The sequence below is a fragment of the Balaenoptera borealis genome (genome assembly GCF_965194805.1).
Source record: "Balaenoptera borealis genome assembly, chromosome: 10".
In the NCBI taxonomy this organism is placed as follows: Eukaryota; Metazoa; Chordata; class Mammalia; order Artiodactyla; family Balaenopteridae; genus Balaenoptera; species Balaenoptera borealis.
The window spans coordinates 85,264,777-85,285,544 of NC_138874.1; the positions used below are offsets into that span (position 1 = coordinate 85,264,777).

Below are 20,768 nucleotides of genomic sequence, written 5' to 3' on the forward strand. Positions count from 1 at the left end.
TTCAGTAGTTGAGGCACAGGGGCTCAGTAGTTGTGGTTCCCGGGCTCTAGAGCACAGGCTTAGTAGTTGTGGCGCACGGGCTTAGTTGCTCCACGGCATGTGGGATCTCCCCAGACCAGGGCTCAAACCCGTGTCCCCTGCGTTGGCAGGCGGATTCTTAACCACTGTGCCACCAGAGAAGCCCATGGGAGGGTTTTTAAGGTCGAGGCCTGGATGTGGCACGCATCACTTCTGCCCACATTCCGTTGGCCAGAGCTCAGTCACATGGCCCTACCTAACTGCAAGGGAGGTTGGGAAATGTCCACTACGCATATGACCAGGAGAAAAAGGAAACAAGGCATGGTGAACACATAGCATCTTCCATAACAACGCATCATTACCCCCATTTTACAGATGAAACTGAGTTTTAGACAAGTGAAGTAACTTGCCTAATAGCACATAGCAAATGAGTGGTAGAACCTGGATAAGTTCTTGGTATGATACATTCTTGGTAGAGCCCAAGAACATGACTGCAAAATATTAGACTTTGCAACTAGAAAAGAAACTGTCTCTTCTCCTGAGCACATTCCCTAAGCTTGGGCATTTCCTGAAATTTATGAGGTAACGTGGACATTATGGTTTTCAGGACTATAATGGAGAGACAATAGTGGGTGAGGACAAGATAATCCAAGGGTGGTACCTTCGTAATGTACTTGATTCCCTCCAAAGGTGCAGGTCTGGCTCCCTGGCTTGGTCCCCATGTGTTAGATGATAAAATTGAGCTCATCTTGTGCTGCTGCAGACCCTGAACCCTTAACCATTGTACATTTTCTCAAAGATTCCTTTAAGATTCTCTTGTTTAATAGCATCTGCTGTGATATAGCTGCAGGGACATCTACCACATTTTAGACTTGAGGACAGGGAATTAGAAGCTACACCACCACTTCCATGTCCCACTGAGCAGTGGTGTCCCAAGTGTGTCACCTGAGGCTTTTACTTCCCTATTCTGTGTTCCAAGCATGTAGAACTATGAATACCTCCATAAACTCACCCTGTTCTCCAGGCCTTCTCATTCATTGTTTCTTCAGCCCAGATGGGTCTAGAATCACTGGGGTGGGCCTAGACATTGGGAATTTTTTTTCACTCCCTTGGTGGTCCTATTTTATGGCGAGGGAAGAGGACAAACGAAAGGATTGGTCTAAGCCGATCGTGGCCAGTCACATTCTCCTTGGCCAGATGGACAAATGAATGTACTCCTTTATCATTCAAGATAGATAAGATTTTGAGGAGTTCACTCTCATGACCACAATTATTTTTCTGATTGTCCTAGACTGACTTGAGTATCTTTCCAAGGGCTCCTGTAATACCTTTAACCTATTCCTATCATAGAACTAATTAGTCCATATTACATGATAGACCAGTCTAGGAGATGCTACGCTAACAGTTTGGAAGACTGTCTATTCCCAGTGTGCTTTTGTAGCTCTCTAAGGCCTCCCTGAGGCTACCACTGCTCTGCAGAACACAGAAGTGGTGGTGGTGGGTTCTGGTTCCTTGCCCCAAGTCTAAAAGGTGGTACAAATGGCACCTTTCCAGGGTATCTTTATATCCCATGGAGAGAATGACAGCTTTTTAAAACATTGACCCCTCTGTATTCCCCTATGTCTCCCAATTTTAGACCCCTCCAAATAGCCCTGCCTTTCTATGACATCCCCAGCTCCCTACTCCTGCATGAATTCCATGTCCAACTGAATGAAGGTTGCTTGAGGCCAAGATTACCCAGTACCTCACCGAGGAGAAGGCCCAGGCTGGTGCCATCCCCAAGGTCAGCGCTGTGAGGTGTAGATGCCTGGGCAGGCCCCTCACTGGGGAACCATCATGTATGTAAGACTCACAGATTTCAAGCCTGGCTACTGGATTGTTGTCCACTATGATGAGCCACTAGGGGGAAATGATGATAGTGCGAATGGGAAATAATACTTTGAATGCCAGGCCAAGTATGGCACCCTTGTCAAGCCATCAGTTGTGACAGAAGGGGACTTCACCGTGGAGGACTATGGATTGGAGAAGATGTGATGCCCAAGGAAGGACATACCCCTGCTCCAGGTCCTGACCCATCCACTCATTGCCCCTCCCTATGTGTGCCCAAAACCCATTTTAATTTTATTCCCCTTTCCCTTACCATTGACTTTTGAGACCTATACATTCAATTTGCCAGAAACCTGGGGGCAAAAAACCTACTCTGTCTTTGGTGATACTGTTTGTTTTTCTAGCATGCCCACCTCCTCTTCTCCTTCCCACCCTTAGGGTTCTGTTTAAATGTTATCTCCTTGAACTTGAGCTCAGAGTTTTTAAGCTCTCCAGGGAGAAGAGAATCAAGGAAGGGGTTCTGGGAACGTTATAAGGCTGATGCTGGGCTGCTGATCCAGCCACCAAGTACCGTGGACCTGCCTTAGGGGCAAGGTGGCTCTGTGTGTGTACATTGAAAATTCTGGGTGCTGTAACACCAGAAGCACAGGCCTGTTTGGTGCAGAGGTTGCAAGGTGGGCACAGAGAAAGAGACATTCTCTCCTGACGCTCCCTAAGCATCTCTTAGGACTGTCAATGGTTGGCTGTCTTGGTACTGTAGCAATATCCAAAATATACCGAGCCTCACTCTAGACAACTGGACTTTACTTCTTTTGCACTAATGTAAAGCAGTGCAAACAGCAGACAGCAGAGCCCCTTGGTAGACTGACCAGACTTTCTGTTTTCTTCTTCTGTCAGGCAGTATTAACTAATTAACAGTGAATAGGTTAACCACTCTGGACTCCGTTCTCCCGGAGCTCTTGCTCTTATTAACGGGACAAGTACACTAGTGAGAGTGGAATAGACTCTCCTGATCAACAAGATGAAACTTTAGAATCGTTATGGTTTGAGCACTGAAACAAATGTGGCTTCATTTTGCACCAAAGGCAGATGAAGCAACATGTGCCAATTAAATTGATGAAACAAAACCCCTTTAATGTGATATCTTATTTTCTTCTTCATATCACCCATGTGCTGAACTCATTCGATAAATGTAGACTGAGTGCTTGTTGTGTGCCGGGCAGGCTTGTCAGCACTGGAATGTGGCAGGGAACAGATAGAGACGTTTCTGCCCCCACGGAGCTTCTTGACTGTGAGTGGAAGTTCTTACTCGCTTCTCAGAATCTCTCCTTTGCGGGCATCTAGCTGTGTTAGAGGGAATTCAAAAGCAGCTTTAGTATTTCCCCTGAACAGGTAATCAGTATGGAAAGAAAGGAATTGTGACTTTGACCCCTATGAATGGAAGGATGGATGTCTTTGTTCCATGTCTGTTTTCTATGTGTAAGAAGCAATCAGCTTCACTGATTATGTACTGTTTGAGGGTGACCTTTCCATTTTTCTGTCTTGGAAACGTGTAATTTAATGTGAAGCATCTACTGGTGGGCTGCAAGTACAAAGAATTCTCAGGATAATGAGCTTGATTTTCCCCCTTGAAATCAATTCACATTTATTAAGCGTCTTTTATAAAAGCGGCGTGGAACAAGGTGCTTCACGTACATTATCTCATTTAGCCTCATTTAAGCCTCCCAATCACCTCTAATGTAGGCATCATTAGCCAGCGTTTTCAGACAAGATAAAAGGGGAACGAGGAAATGTTCACTCAAGGCTCTGAAAAGTGCTAATTCACTTCCAGGGGATGAATACGCTTCCTGTCTGGTTTCTATTAGATGGATTTCAATAAACATTTTTAATATTAATACCTGCCTCACATTTGCATAATCCTTTCAACTTTTCAAAGCACTGTCACCTCGTTCACATCTCATCTGATGCTCATACTAGCCCTGTACTAACAGTCGAGAACTATTTGATGGCATCGTTTTTTCGAGCCTACATCTCTGCAGAGGAACTTGCTTTGGTTGCCATAGCTAAGGTTCATGATGAAGCCAATAGGAGTCTTGCTTCCAGAAATCGAATCCACATCTTCATTTGCAGGGTCTCCCTGGGAGGGTGTGATCTGCTGCTCAGTACAGCAGTGCACATCGGTACTCTTCTACCAGAGCTAATCGCTATGGTTACATCTGCCCCCAACATTCCCTAAAACTCTAGATTTTAGAAATTTAAGTGTCTTTACTACTACCCTGTCCTTGTCTGGATCTTCCTGCCATTCAGTTTGCCCCAGTTAATGACAGAAAAAAAAAAAAAAAAAAAGAGAGAAAGGAAAAAAGAGGTTTGTGTGCTTGTGCAATGAGGTGACTTTATTCTCAAAAAAACCAGAAACCAGCCTAAATGAAGCAGGGAGGGGGTGACAGCAGATGAAGCATAAAGCAGGTGCTTACTTAATTGCTGCAGCTGGTGCCAAGTATTTGGCATAATTTTTCTCCTCATTTCCAATTATTGGCACTGGTGCTTATTTAAATTTTTAGCTGAAGCATTTGAGAAGAGTCTAGGAACTGCTCTGCCCCTCTCTTACAGGAAAGCAAGCAGGCAGTTTCCTTACAAATATTGTAAGTAAATACAGTCCTGAGGATTTTTTTTTTTTGCCTCAAAACGACTCATTGATTATGGAAAGGGAAATTGGCTTACATGTCAATGTCAAATTGGCAAATGGACATTTTATTTGATTCTTCCCAAATTGCCATGGGTTGAATTTTTAATTTGCTTCCCAAGACTTGATTCCACTGTTCAGACTCATCCGTGGGATTTAGATTTCAGAACTGTGGGTCTGAGCCCATAGCTTCCTCAGGTGTTTTCTTTAGAAATCAGGTTGTTAAATTCACCAGTTGATGTGGCACATTCATTGCACTATTGGACTTTCCTCCTTTAAGTGGTGAAGGGAAATGTTGCAACAATATTGAATGCAAGTCATTTGATGCCCTGTCATTCTACAAATATTTACGAAGAGTGAGCACTGTGCCAAAACCTTATGAAGAACAAACAACTGTGCCCCAACAATACCAAGAACCAGGAGGCACGCAAAGATAAATACAATAAGGTCTTTTCCTTTCAGCAGGTTTGGTCCTGAAAGAAAATGAGACAAGAACAAGGAACAACAAAATGCAGTTCTAAAGGGAGGAACGGTAATATGATAAAGAAAAGCACGGGGATCAATCACTTCTGATGGCAGACATAGCATAAAGGGAAAAGGTCTTCATTCCCACCCCTTAAGGTAATTTGACTTAGAGGATGCTATTCAGTTACTGTATTTAAGGTGATATTTGATTTCTGTGCGTTTAGCGGACCTTTATCTCCTTCTATTGGCTCTAATCTGTGTTTGAATATGCATATAGTACAGTTATATATACATATATATATATATACACACACACACACAAATGTATGTATGTATACAGAAAAAATATAGTACAATTTTGAACTGACTTTTAAAAAAATTTTGGAAATATATTTCAGGTTGCATTTGAGGGAGGGGGAATGAGAGAAGAGAGAAAGGTTGTAGTTCAGAGAAGGCATCAGGAGACGTGGGTTCCGGTCTTCTTTTCACCTGGGTCACCTGTGTTCCTGGGTCCCTGGGGGCTTAGCCTGGGTGACCCCCAAGGTGCCTTTCAGTATAAATGGTCTGAATGTGATGCCTCTCGTTTCGTGCTGATGGGAGCAAAGGACAGTGGAGGCTTGAGGGCATATCAGAGGTGCTGGAAGTGGGACAGAAAGAGTGGTATTTGGGTGAGACACTCTCAGCCTCTCTGCTTCCTCAGCTTCCTATTTAAATGCCACATCATTTGTAGAAAGCCACAAGTTCAGAACCACTCACAGTTTATAGTGGGCCTGATTCCTTTCAGTTCCCAGTGGGTATAGCACTGGCTCTGAAGAATGTAGAGCATGGCCTAGAAAAACATGTCTAAAAGATCTACAAGCGGCTAAAGTTTGTGCTGAGCTGTGTCCACAAATCAGCCTTGAAGGCAAAGAAGTGAATTCTGAGGAACAGACAGAAGGAAATTGGGGAAAGTGTGGCGTGAGGGATGCCATGTCTCTCCGTAGTTCTTTCCGGTCTCGTTTCACAGCCAGTAATTGGGCCCAGGCCCTAACTGGCCACGTGCCCAGAGGTTGCTGCTGGTTCCCCAACAATCCCCTCCCTTCAGACTCTTTCTGTCCAGTTCACACATCATTGTTCGTCCTCAGACATGCCACTCACCCTGTTGCTTCCCTGCATGGCGATTTATCACGAGTCCCTGTTACCTAGTGCATCTCATCTCAGCCCAAGTTTCGGGGTCCTTCATCCAAGAAGCGTGGTATTAAAACAGGAGACCTCACTTTAGCCTTGGCCTTTGCAGCATTAAAGCTGTATGACTTTGGGCAAGTGGTTAAACTTCCCTTGCCTTCATTTTCCTTCTCTGTAAGATGACTGGGGACTGAGGTCTCCAACTGTAAATGATCTCTTGGAATTACTGATCCAACGTGATGGCCCTGGTCTCACACAACCCAGGAGTGCCCAGATTCAAATATGCTGACCCACAATCCCAATGGCATCTACAAACTTGGCAGGCCTCGGGTCCCAGGTTTTGGTTTTGGAAAGGTCACCATGCTGGCTTTCCAAGGCCATCTCCTATTATTCTCCATAGCGTTCCTCTGTTCCAGACAAGTCTGTGGTCTCAAGAGCTCTGAGTAAACCTAAATGTTTCCATCCTATCTGCGCTGGCTCTGAGCCACTGCGACTGCCCGGAAGCTGCTCCTGGTCCCCTACACCACCCCATGGCAGTCAACTTCCAGATTAAAGCCCAGCTAATCCAGAAGCCCTCACCAGTACCTACACCTAACAATGGCCACTCCTTTCCATGGTGGCAAACTCAATAGCCATATCCTTGGTCTCAGTGGCCTTTGGCAATCTATGTATTTAAAACTTCCAATCATTCCCCCAAGAGTATTTTTTTTAAAAAACATAATTGTCATTGTGCAATAATTCAACAATGTATCATAGACGTTTTCTCTCAGTGTCTCAGTCTTCAGAGGGTGTTAATGAATGCCTTGGGACTCTGCTAATTCCTCCCCTGTTATTTTATTTTTATTTTTATTTTTTTTGGCTGTGTTGGGTCTTCGCTGCTGTGCGCGGGCTTTCTCTAGTTGCGGCGAGCGGGGGCTACTCTTCGTTGCGATGCACATGCTTCTTATTGCGGTGGCTTCTCTTGTTGCGGAGCACGGGCTCTAGGTGCGCAGGCTTCAGTAGCTGTGACGCGCGTGCTCAGTAGTTGTGGCTCATGGGCTTAGTTGCTCTGCAGCCTGTGGGATCTTCCCTGACCAGGGCTCAAACCCGTGTCCCCTGCATTGGCAGGCGGATTCTTAACCACTGTGCCACCAGGGAAGTCCCTTCCCCTGTTATTGTTGGGCAATTGTTTAGTCTTTCAATATCATAACTATCTCGGTACATATGACTTTTTGAATATTTTACATTATTTTCCTAGTCAACTCAGATGCATTGTTATTGTAAGACATAAACTTTTTGCAGCATCTTGTAGTTTGGCAACACTTGCACGTATCTCTAGTTGACTCGTGCGTGTCCACCTCTAACAGGTGTCCCAGACCTCCTTCTCTGTGCCTTCAGCCTCCACGTACTCCCCCTGCCACCCTCACACTCAGCAGATGGCCTTGTCTGAGGCACTGCATGACTTTGCATCCAAGGTCCTGGCCTCTCCAACTATTCCCTGGTTCAGTGGTTCTCAAACTCCAGGTGCATTGAATTGCCTGGAGGGCTTATTAAAACACAGATTGCTGCCCCTTTCCCTGAGTTTCTGACACAGTAGGTCTGGGGCAGAGCGGGAGAGTTGCATGTCTAACAAACTGGTGTGGTACTGAGGCTGCTGGACCAGAGTCCACACTTGGTGAACTCCTGCTCTAATTCTTTCCTCAGATATCAGGGGAAATAGGTTAGCTTCTCTAACTTGTATCCAGCCCACTACCTGTCCTCTGAACCTCCTTCCCATCTGCTCCAGGACTGAGCTCCTACTCCAAATCTGTTTTTTTCTAGTGTCTTCAATCTGCACCACTGAAACTTCCCTTATTCCATCCTTCAAGCACCCTCCCATCACTGCTATTTTATTTTATTTTAACATCTTTATTGGAGTATAATTGCTTTACAATGGTGTGTTAGTTTCTGCTTTATAACAAAGTGAATCAGCTATACATATACATATATCCCCATATCTCCTCCCTCTTGCGTCTCCCTCCCACCCTCCCTACCCCACCCCTCTAGGTGGTCACAAAGCATCGAGCTGGTCTCCCTGTGCTATGCGGCTGCTTCCCACTAGCTATCTATTTTACATTTGGTAGTGTGTATATGTCAATGCTACTCTCTCACTTCATCCCAGCGTACCCTTCCCCCTCCCCGTGTCCTCAAGTCCATTCTCTAGTCTGTGTCTTTATTCCTGTCCTGCCCCTACATTCATCAGAACCATTTTTTTTTTTTTTTAGATTCCATATATATGTGTTAGCATACGGTATTTGTTTTTCTCTTTCTGACTTACTTCACTCTGTATGACAGACTCTAGGTACATCCACCTCACTACAAATAACTCAATTTTGTTTCTTTTTATGGCTGAGTAATATTCCATTGTATCTATGTGCCACATCTTCTTTATCCATTCCTCTGTTGATGGACACTTAAGTTGCTTCCATGTCCTAGCTATTGTAAATAGAGCTACAATGAACATTGTGGTACATGACTCTTTTTGAATTACGGTTTCTCAGGGTATATGCCCCGTAGTGGGATTGCTGGGTTGTATGGTAGTTCTATTTTTAGTTTTTTAAGGAACCTCCATACTGTTCTCCATAGTGGCTGTACCAAGTTACATTCCCACCAACAGTGCAAGAGAGGTCCCTTTTCTCAACACCCTCTTCAGCATTTATTGTTTGTAGGTTTTTTGATGATGGCCGTTCTGACCAGTGTGAGGTGATACCTCATTGTAGTTTTGATTTGCATTTCTCTAATGATTAGTGATGTTGAGCATCCTTTCATGTGTTTGTTGGCAATCTGTATATCTTCTTTGGAGAAATGTCTATTTAGGTCTTCTGCCCATTTTTGGATTGGGTTGTTTGTTTTTTTGATATTGAGCTGCATGAGCTGCTTGTCAATTTTGGAGATTAATCCTTTGTCAGTTGCTTCATTTGCAAATATTTTCTCCCATTCTGAAGGTTGTCTTTTCGTCTTGTTTATGGTTTTCTTTACTGTGCAAAAGATTTTAAGTTTTGTTAGGTCCCATTTGTTTATTTTTGCTTTTATTTCCATTTCTCTAGGAGTTGGGTCAAAAAGGATCTTGCTGTGATTTATGTCATAGAGTGTTCTGCCTATGTTTTCCTCTAAGAGTTTGATAGTGTCTGGCCTTACATTTAGGTCTTTATTCCATTTTGAGTTTATTTTTGTGTATGGTGTTAGGGAGTGTTCTAATTTCATTCTTTTACATGTAGCTGTCCAGTTTTCCCAGCAGCACTTATTGAAGAGGCTGTCTTTTCTCCATTGTATACTCTTGCTTCCTTTATCAAAAATAAGGTGACCATATGCATCACTGCTATTTTAGTAATAACCTTTCTCCTACCAACATTACCCAGTTCTAACAAGCCAAATGTCTTTCCTCCTGCTGCAAATTTTTCTGAGCTTGAACTTGATCTTCACTTGCTGCTTCTACTTCTTATCCATGTATTTCCTTTTTAATTCCCAGAAAATTCCCAAGCTCCACTACTGAAACTCTCTGGAAAATTTTAAATTACCCTCTTCCCAAATCCAGTGGCCTTTCTTTATTATGTAATAATAGCAGTTGACGTTGATTGACTTCTGTGTTCCAGGCATTGTGCTAAGCACTGTGTATATATAATATATAATATATATATATATTATATATTATATATATATATATATAAAATCTCATATGAAGATTGTCCTTATATCAATTCTATGTAGTAGGTAATATTTCAGATTTTAAAAAGCTAGGGCTCATAGAGGTTAAATAATTTGCCCAACAGCTGAAATGAAGGAACCAGAATCAGACCCAGCTCTAATTCTACATCCCACGTGTTTAAACACAACTTGGAACATACGTCAGAATCCCTAAGCACCTATTAAAATGCCAGTTCCTGGCTCCAGAGACAGAGGTTCCAAACCAGGGGTGGCTGAGGCCTAGGAGTCTGAATTCTTAATAACCCCCCACGTGGTTCTGAGGTGGGTATTCCCAGAGGCACATACATTCTGAGAAACAGTCCCTCTGTATTGACATAATCAGCCACTTCCTTTCTTTAAACACTTCCCTCGGTTGCTATGATACAACATTCTTCTCTGGCTCTGTGGGCTCTCCTCGTCTGCTGTTCTCAATCTCCTGTTTCCTCTCCTACCCAGATCAATGCCCCAAACTCTGTCCTCCGCCTTCTCCTTCCTCTCCTGCCTGTCCCTAGGAGCCCGTTCACTTGCAGCACTCCAACTTGGGCAGATGGTTCCCAACCTTGCCCTTCGTGTGCCAGCATCCTGGTGAGAGTCATGGAGCAGCACGACATGATTTTGGAACAGTGATGACCTATTGCCCAGACCCTGGACAAAAAGGTGAGGCAGGTGCCATTGATTCTGGTGCCGCATTGCCCCACACCACCCTTGGACTTTCCTCTTGCCTGGAAGATCCCTGTGCTTTGCAACTTTCTAATCAAATCAGTTCAGCAAAAGAGCTGATTATTTTACACAGTCACCCTAATGTGTTAATTCTCCCACTCATTTGCATTGTTAAAGCCGTTTTTCTCTTTTTGTGGGTTCAACTGTTGTTTGCATGTTGACATTTCAGGTTTCACTTAGCAGATAGGGGGTATTTAGAGGAAAACTGGGACCAAAGAGGAAGGAGGGTGAGTTGGTTTGGGAGGGCTCCTTCTCTTCCCCTTGAAATTTTTTGAACCTGAGACTCAAAGGCAGCTGGGAGGGCAGGCTTTGGGCTTTCCGGCCTCCTGCACACCAGGGCAGCGGTAAACAGTAATTGCGACTGCTGCAGACCTGTCCTAAAAGTACAGAGGGTGAGGACAGACTGCAGATCAGCTACTTGGCTGGCTTCCTGCCACACTCCACACTCGGAATGGCTGGCTTCTCTTCATCTTTCAAGTATCAGCTTAAATGTTCTCTTCCGAGAGATCAGTCCTGACCACCCTGCTTACGTAGGCCCCTCTGGGTGATTCGCTGTGCTGGCAGCTGTTTTCCTTCATTGCATTTATCACAGTTTGTAATTATTCTACTTGTTTATTCATTTGTTCTTCCTGTCCCTGTTTGGACAGTAAAGCTCAAGAGGGCAGAGACTATTCAGCCTTGTTCCCCACTGTGCTTGTAGCATAATGCTGGCTCACAGTAAATATTCAGTGTTTGTAGCAAGAGTGGCTGGATAGCTACACCTCCACCACCTGGCACTTAATGACTAGTCCTTGAACTGAACTAACTGCCGGCAGCAGCTATCCCAGTGCTGAAAGACTTGAGGCAGTTGGAGAGCACCTTGTTCACCTCACTGCTGGGATAACGCTGGGAGTGGCCTGGGGTGGCATCAGGAAAACTTATGAAAGACTTTGAAAAAGGAAAATGGATTACTAGGTATCCTGTCTAGCACCCAATCAAGTTATGAGACTTTCATTGTCTTTGAGCTATTTTATACAACTTTTTAAGTTGTATAAAACTGATAGCAATACAAATGAGTCATGTCAATAGGGACGCAAATGAATTTTGTCTAGTGGAGGTGCAATTGATTATTGCCCTGTGGATATTGATCAGTTTTGCATCCATTTGTAAATTCATATTAACTTTCCTGATTGCCTATATATGTGTGTTCTCTAAATTCTCCTTTGAACTGGGGGGTAACATCTTGCTGCTTGCCTCATGAATTAGGTAAGTAAAAATTTCTGATGTGCAGTAATTTTATATGTGTACAAGAGTCATGATTTTAGCCTTTTAAAAAAATTATCTTGGGGCTTCCCTGGTGGCACAGTGGTTGAGAGTCTGCCTGCCAATGCAGGGGACACGGGTTCGAGCCCTGGTCTGGGAAGATCCCACATGCCGCGGAGCAACTAAGCCCGTGAGCCACAACTACTGAGCTTGCGCGTCTGGAGCCTGTGCTCCGCAACAAGAGAGGCCGCGACAGTGAGAGGCCCGCGCACAGCGATGAAGAGTGGCCCCCGCTCACCACAACTGGAGAAAGCCCTCGCACAGAAACGAAGACCCAACACAGCCAAAAATAAATAAATAAATAAAAATTAAAAACAAAACAAAACAAAAAAAATCCCAAAAAACTGTTTGACCCATGATCATCTTCATCTCAGTTAATGGCAATCTATTTCTCCAGCATCTCAGACCAAAATTTAAAAAAAAAAAAAAAAAAAAAAAATTATCTTTTTAAATTGGAGTTTATCAAAATCAAGAACTTTTGTGCATCAAAAAATACTATCAAGAAAGTGAAAAGACAACTTATAGGATGGAGAAAATATTTGCAAATTGTTTATCTGAAAAGAGACAAATATCTGGAATCTATAAAGCATTAAAACTCAACAACAAAAAAACAAAAAACCCAATTCAAAAATAGTCAAAGGACTTAAATAGACAGTTCTCCAAAGAAGGTATTAAATGGTGAATAAGCACATGAAAAGATGCTCAATATCATTAGTCATTAGGGAAATCAAATCAAAACTACAATGAGATACCACTTCACACCAATTAGGATGGCTGTAAAAAAAGAAAAGAAAAAAAAGGGGGGGAATAGCATGTTGGTGAGGATGTGGAGAAGGTAGGAATATTAAATGGTAGCTGTTGTGGAAAACAGATTGGTGGTTTCTCAAAGGTTAAGCAGAGAACTCCCATATGACCCAATAATTCTACTCCTAGGAATATATCAAAAGAATTGAAAGCAGGGGACTCGAACAGATATTTGTATACCAGTGTTCATAGCATTATTACTCACAGTAGCCAAAAGGTAAAAATGACCCGTGTCTGTCAACAGATGAATGGATAAACAAAATATGATATAGATAGATAGATAGATATGATGAATATTATTAAGCCAATAAAAAGATATAAACTGGGGGCACATAAGCATGTAGATGGTCCTCTGAGCCATGGGAATGGCTGATAGAGTAGGGAGAGAAGAACACCCAGCCCCAACCCTGCAGAACATCAGAGCCTATGAAGGCATAGGCTGAAGAAGAAGAAAAACTTGAGTGTGGTATCATGGAAGACAAGACAGACTAGAGACCTTACTCCTGACGTCTAGCATCTCACTGCCCAGTGACTTGGGGTCACTTCAGTGGCTGCTTAATTCTTGTCCTGTGAGAGGGCATCATCCACCAGATAATAATTCTGTTCATAAACAATATTTTAGACAGCACACTTTATTGTCAGAAATTGTGCAAAATATTTAATATAGGATGCATAAGGACATGATCAAACAAAAAACAAATCTGGACTTAGCTGGGAGAGACGTTTTTCAAAAAAATTTTGCAAGGGGGGTAGAGGGATTCTTGTGATGGGAAAGGAGGGAGGACAATTGCAACAGGGAGAACCTGCAGGGGTCTCAAGGGTCAGGCAAATACAGGGTTTTTTTGCTTGCTTTTGGTCTTATTTTAATAGAGAGGCATGAACAGGCCTGGAAAGAACCAAATGTGGGAAATTTGAATGAAAGGGTGGCACGATCAGACTGTAGATCAGAGAATAATTTATGCTGAGCCCAGTCTGTTCTCTGTATGCTGGCTCAGGCTGATCGTGGGCCCAAGTTCAGGGGCTTGGAGGAAGGAAAGCAACTCAACCGAAGTTTGGTTAACAAGCATTTCGATCCAGTTGATCAGTGGGGATGAGCAGTCCAGTTCATAATTTATGAAGCAAAGAATGGGAATTTGCGGGGGTCTGTGTGTAGCTTTGTCATAGGTTAAACAGGCAGCATCTGAGGCTTATCTAAGTCATATGGGAAAGAGTGGTTCTTTGCAATAGCTCTCTTCCAGATCACAAAAACTGGGAAATTCCTTTAATTGGCCCTGTTTTCCAGGAGCAAAGGGCTCAGGCAAAATTCAGCATTGTCACTGTGTGCTGGGATGTGAGTTCCATGCCCCCAGTCGGGGTGACACCCTGGGCCTCTCAGTTGGCATAGATATTCCTCTCCAGGGACTTACAGATTACCCCTTTCTGTGACCAGGCTGTGAGCCCCCTTTCCCAAGTGTTTATTTAAGTCTTTTGATTCCTTCCTTGAAGGAGTGTCCATGCCTGACTTACCAGGAGTCTGTTTTATTCTCAAGAATGCATCCAAAACAGGCTCAGAACCTCTGCTTGCAAACCACCACTGCCAAGGTGCAGTCCTGAGGTCGAAGGATTACCCCTTGGAAATCTGCCTCCCATGGGCTGAGTTCAGCTCACAGAAGTGTTTTGGCCCAAAGGGTGTTTTGCTTTAATTTTTAAACTTGAATTGGATGCCAATATTAAAAATCAGAATATTGAATCTAAAAATCCAGATTGCCAACTTCTCTAGAAAAATGGATTGCTCTAACAATCCTGGCCTGCATTTCTATTGTATGCCTCCTATACTATTGAACAAAATTCCTGACAATAAAGTATGCCATTGAGAAAGTTCTATTTATGGATCCCAGTATTGCTTTGGGTGCTGTTGCTTTTATATGGCTGAAGTAAGGAAAGGTATGAGCCCTCCATCTCCTGTTTACCATTGTTCCTCAGAACCTATTCAGTCATTTAGCTTATCCCTCTGTGTTTAAGTGTTTCCATTTCCTACTACCAATTATCACCTTCAGTATCAGAACAGCTAGTCAAAGAGGTTTTAGTTTCAGAGAATATGTTAATTAAGGCATCACTGAGGAAAATTGCTTACTATTTACATCTGGTTGCCTGACCACATAATAATGATATGTATCCTTAAATACACAACAGACCTACTTCACTGGACGTTTCACTTGACTATGCAACACGCTCTCTACACAGTTAACTTGTGTTCACAAACTGTGAAATCGTGTGATATGTATTCTTATGAAACCCTGTACATACGTAATTAAATCTGACTTTCTCCTGGTAATCTGTCTCATGTCAATTTAATTCTTAGACCAGCCAGAAGAACTTAGAAGGATAGAGGTTTTCTTTCCTCCTCTATAGCCTCGATGGGGGGAATTATGTCTTTTCCATGATTATAGGCCCCGCCAGCCCTTGAAGAAGGATCCAGAGTTACAGCAGCCAACATCTTTCATTATTATAATGTCTCCCCACTTTGCAGTTTCCTGAATGAGGCCTGAAATCTTGATACCCACAGATATTATATGACAAAAAATAAGTGCATCAGTTTTCCGGTGACATTTAGTATTCCTGGTCTCTGCTTCTCATCTCATTGACCTGGTAAGTGTCTCCCTATCTCTTAATCACAAGGCTCCTTCTCCACCACTGCCTCAGAGAGGCATTTTATAGACATCCTGTCTCTGTTCTCGCCTCCTGGGAGCAGGCCTAAAAATGACAGTCAATTCATTTGGCTAACTGGTATATTGCTGTCTCTCCACTTTGCTTCTCAGCGTCCATCCAACCACAGTGTTCGTGCTCTGGCTGCCTCTTCCAGGCACTTACACAAGCGAGTGACCAACCTCTGACCAGATCGCAAAAGATAACAATTAGATTGTGTCTCTGTTCATGGGCTGAGCTGTACTACGGAGGTTGTGGAGCTGGCTTCTGCCAGATCCTGGCTTATAAATGTACAGGAAGTACAGCTGACCGTGCCAAGTGTTCGAGGCCTGGGCAATGTCAGTCCTTTGGGTGCTGACTAGAGTCTTTCTCAGCACTTACAGAGCCCCTGTCTGCCTCCATCTTGGTGCCTACAGGAAATTTGTCTTTGGCTATGCAAGCATTTATGTGGCATGAATTCTGAGACCCCAGGAAATCCCACCTATCTACTCCCTAACTTATTCTGCCATGCCTGAAATCGCTTTAATCACCAACACTCCCATTGATCAATTAGAGTCAAAGTTATAAAAGCCTCTAGGAACAGTTAAATTTTGTAAATGTAAATTCTTTATTGAAGCACAGCATACATACATAAAAGTACACAAATCATAGGTAGAAATGAACCACTCATGTAGTGAATGCCAGGGTCAAGAAACAGAATATTGGGCTTCCCTGGTGGCGCAGTGGTTGGGAGTCTACCTGCCAATGCAGGGGACAGGGGTTCGAGCCCTGGTCTGGGAAGATCCCACACGCTGCGGAGCAATGAAGCCCGTGCACCACAACTACTGAGCCTGCGCTCTAGAGCCCGCGAGCCACAACTACGGACGCCTGCGTGCCTAGAGCCTGTGCTCCGCAACAAGAGAAGCCACCGCAATGAGAAGCCCACGCACTGCAACTAAGAGTGGCCCCTGCTCGCCGCAACTGGAGAAAGCACGCACGCAGCAAGGAAGAGCCAACGCAGCCAAAAATAAATAAATTAAAAAAAAAAAAGAAAAAAGAGAAACAGAATATTACCATTTCCCCAGAAGCCCTGTCCCGCCATGACCTTGTGCCCCCTTCCAGTCACCTCCTCTATACCCACCAGGGACATCATTATCCTGACTTGTCACAGATAGATTACTTTTCCTTTTGTCTTTTATATGAATAGGATTGTGTCATATGTATTCTTTTGCATATACAATGCTTCTTTTGTTCAGCATTACATTGATGAGATTCATCTATTCTAATGCATATAGTTGTAGTTTGTCTGTTTTTATTGCTGTATAGTATTCCATTGTGTGAATAAGTCATAATTTATTAAACTATTCTAATGCTGCTGAACATTTGGGTTGCTTCCAGTTTTTGACTTATAAATAGTGCTAGTGCTTTCTAATTCAGGTCTTTTGATGAATATATGTTCACTTTTCTGTTGAAGATATTCTGAGGAGTGGAATATATAAGACATAGAATATACCCACATTCAGCATTAGCAGATACTATTGAACACCTTTTCCAAGGTGATTGTACCAATTTACACTCCCATCAGCAGTATATAAGAGTTATAGTCATACCACATCTCCATCAGCACTAGATCTTTCTTTTCCAGTTAGCCATTCTTGTAGGTGTGTAATGGTGTGCATTGTGTTCTTAACTTTCATTTCTCTGATAACTAGTGAAGACAAGCCCTTTGTTTTATGTTCATTGGCTATTTGGACATCTTTTTTGTGAACTGCCTATTCAAGTCTTTAGCTAATTTTTCTATTGGGTTTCTGCCTTTTACTTATTTTTAAAGTTCTTCATATAATCTGACAATTTGTTAAATGTGTCTACTGCAATATTTTCTCCCACTCTGTGACTAAATTTTTTTCTTTTTTTTTGGCCACCATGTGTGGCATGTGGGATCTTAGCTCCCTGACCAGGCATCGGACCCATGCCCCCTGCAGTGGAAGCATGGAGTCTTAACCACAGGACCACCAGGGAATTCCCCTTAACTTTTCATTTTTTAATAAAGTCTTTTAAATGAACCGAAGTCGGTAATTTATTTTTGTCTTTTATGGTTAGCCCTTTGTGTGTCCTATCTAAGAAAATTTCTCCTGCCCTAATGAAGAGATCATGGAATATCACGAAGAGGTTTTCCTGTGTTTTCTTTGAAGGTGACTAATATGTATGGTGTGAATCAAGTTAGGAATTGAGGTTTGTTTTTTTTTTTTTACCGTAATCTTAAATTGGCTCAGAACTATTTATTGAGAAGTCCATACTTAAACCTATGCCATTAATCATAGGATTATATAAGTGTGGATCTGTTTCTAGGCCATACTCAAGAAGAAGTTAATTGTTAAACTAAATCACAAGAATTTCCTCAAGAAATGCTACTTTCCTCAAGTAGCATTTATTATATTCTTATTATGAACATTCTAGGCATTTTAGCTGCATTGTTTCGTTTTAAATCTCATAACCCACTATGAGATAGTTATTACTATTATCTCCATTTTATAGTTGAAGAGATAAAGACTTACTCATTTAAAAACTTGCCCAAGATCTCCTAGCTAGTAAGTGACAGAAACCTAACTTGATTGTGGGTCTGGCTGATTTTGAAGTGGAGTTCTTTATTATACTGTTTCCCAGAGCAGCATTTTTTTTTCTGGGGGCGGGAAGGGTGGCGGGGAATAAGGGTGTGTGTGTGAGAGGAGGGTGATGGAGTGGAGTGGGGACCAACTTCCCTCACCCCCACCACATACCTATCGTAGTATTTTGTTGCTTTGAGTTATGTAAGATTGGTGTCCATGTAAATTTTCATATTCACTAAAATAGAACATTTTATAGATCGGGAAGCTGGTAAATGCCCTTGAGGGCATTATGCTAATTGTGATAAATCAGAGAAAGACAGCTACTGTATAATATCACCTATACGTTAAGTCCAAAAATTCAAATTCACAGAAACAGTCTAGGATGGTTGTTACCAGGGGCTGGGAGGGTTGGGAGACTGAATGGAGAAATGTTGGTCAAACAGACAAACTTCCAGTTATAAGATGAATAAGTTGGGGATCTGAAGTGTACAGCATGGTGATTACAGATAATACTGTATTATATATGTGAAAGTTGCTAAGAGAGTATATTTTAAATGTTTTCACCACAAAAATGTAATAGTATATATGTGAAGTGATGGAGGTGTTAGCTAACACCATGGTGGTAATCATTTTGCAATATGTAAGTGTATCAATTCAACACATTGTACACCTTAAACTTATGCAATGTTGTATGTCAATGTATCTCAGTAAAGCTGTGCCATTTACCAGGCACTTCATATATGATAGAATTATTTTTTTCTACATATTCGTTCTTTCTTACTAGTCAACCTTTGAGAGTAAGGAGTGACTTTTACATATTTGTAACCCTGATGATAATGACAGTGCTCTGTCCAGAGCAGGCCCCTAATAAATATTTGCAGTTTTTATAGTTGTTGAGCAGTAATTGCTAACTTGAGATTTCCTGATCAGGTAGGTTGTCTAGCCTGTATTAATTATTTTTAGTTCAGATCATGTGATCTATCCCTAACATATATTTTCTATTTTCTCTCTTTCAATAACTGCTGCCTCAAAAGGAGAAATGCAAATCTTTGGCTGAATGATCTGGTAGCAACAGATCTGAAATTCTTAAAATGTTAGGACCAGAAGCTATTTCTCACACAGTTGATGAGTTAAAAAGAGAGAGAGAAAGAAAGAATATGGGGCTTCCCTGGTGGCACAGTGGTTAAGAATCTGCCTGCCAATGCCAGGGGACACGGGTTCAAGCCCTTGTCCAGGAAGATCCCACATGCCACGGAGCAACTAAGCCCGTGTGCCACAACTACTGAGCCTGCGCTCTCGAGCCCGTGAACCACAACTACTGAGCCCGTGTGCCACAACTACTGAAGCCCATGTGCCTAGAGCCCGTGCTCTGCAACAAGAGAAGCCACTGCAATGAGAAGTCCGCACACCGCAAGGAAGAGTAGCCCCTGCTAGCCTCAACTGGAGAAAACCCGCGCGCAGCAACAAAGACCCAACGCAGTCAAAATAAAAACAAATAGATATGTAAATTTAAAAAGAAAGAATTTGACAGAGAGAGAGCCACAGAGAGAAAACAGGGTCTTGTAGAGAAACAAGTATTCCCAGTTTCTAGACCCTCACCAGGCCTGTGGCTCCGAGTTCTGTGCTTCTATTTCTTACATGCAAAATGGGGCTAATAACACTGCATGCAGCACAGGCTTGTTGTAAGAGGAAAATGAAGCAACAGACAAAATATATCAAAAATGGTAGAAAATGCTATTAAAGGTCACATATTGGTAGAAAGGAAATTGAATACCAGGTACAAGTGTGTTTGGTTTTATCGATAATAAATAAAAGAACAGAATAGCTATTTTAGATATTTACTAAAAAAGGAACTGCTTGACAAAATAATTCAATATAGTATAATGTTAAATCGTGAGGCTTCCTACTGCTTTAAATATTTTAATAAACGTTTTTAACGGAAGGTTAATCTGATTGCATTTTGAAATAATTGAATTTACAATAATTTAACTTACAGATTTTTAAGGATCATATTTACTGCATTGGGTAAAGCAGGTTGTATCTGTAATTTACTGTCAGGGGTAGAAGGAGGGCTTGAACTGGTAGATATTGTTATCTACTGTTTGGTGCAAAAGATGTAAAATGAGTGTTACGTGCTAAGGTTTTCACTAAAATGAGCCCGCTGTGAAAGTCAGTGGCGTGCCAGTTCAATTCAACAAATATTTAATTAGCGCTTGTGATTTCCAGGGAACCGTTTTGGGTACCGAGGAGGAAGCAAAGATGAATAGCATCAGCCGGAGGGAGACAAGACACGAACCCAGTAACTAGGCTGTAAAGCAGAATGGGGCATCATAATTTAGAAAAGGTAAAACACAGGGAGAACCTGGCAGAGCTTAAAATAATTTAACTTTTCCTGCCTGCACTTTTTTTCTTTTCTTTCCTTCTTTCTTTTTCTTTTCTTTCTTTCTTTTTTTTTTTTAGTAACTATTGTGGCTCTCTTTTCACCTGTGCCAAGTCACTTGGCTGCAGAGGATTCGCGACCCTGTGAAATCGCCCCTATTCCCTCTTCAGCCTCTCCTCGCATCTTCGATGAGCTCCTCTGCCACCAGCACTGCATTTGGAATGGCATCTACTGTGTGGGTGGTGAAGCGATGGAAAGCTATTTTTGTTCTAATTATGAGAACTGTTTTATTGGGGGGAGGGGGGCAGAGGGAGGAGAGGCAGATCGGAGACTGAGACGCTCAGCGACGTTGCTCCGAGGAGGCGTTTCTAAGGTTACTAGAAAGAGGACGGCAAGTGATATTCAGGCAGGGTTTTTTCTAAAACGAAGTAAA

At 42.4% G+C, this 20,768-nt stretch overlaps 1 protein-coding gene across 1 annotated transcript in view; it reads left to right on the plus strand.

The window, feature by feature from the left end:
* The window catches only part of LOC309604781 (uncharacterized protein), a 138,335-nt gene extending 117,837 nt beyond the window's left edge, over positions 1 to 20,498 (plus strand). The window contains exons 9-10 of the mRNA XM_082339738.1: positions 1,655 to 10,516; positions 14,171 to 20,498. The gene's annotated coding sequence lies outside the window, so the exon portion shown is untranslated. The remainder of the gene's footprint in view (positions 1 to 1,654; positions 10,517 to 14,170) is intronic.
* The last annotated feature ends 270 nt before the right edge of the window (positions 20,499 to 20,768 follow it).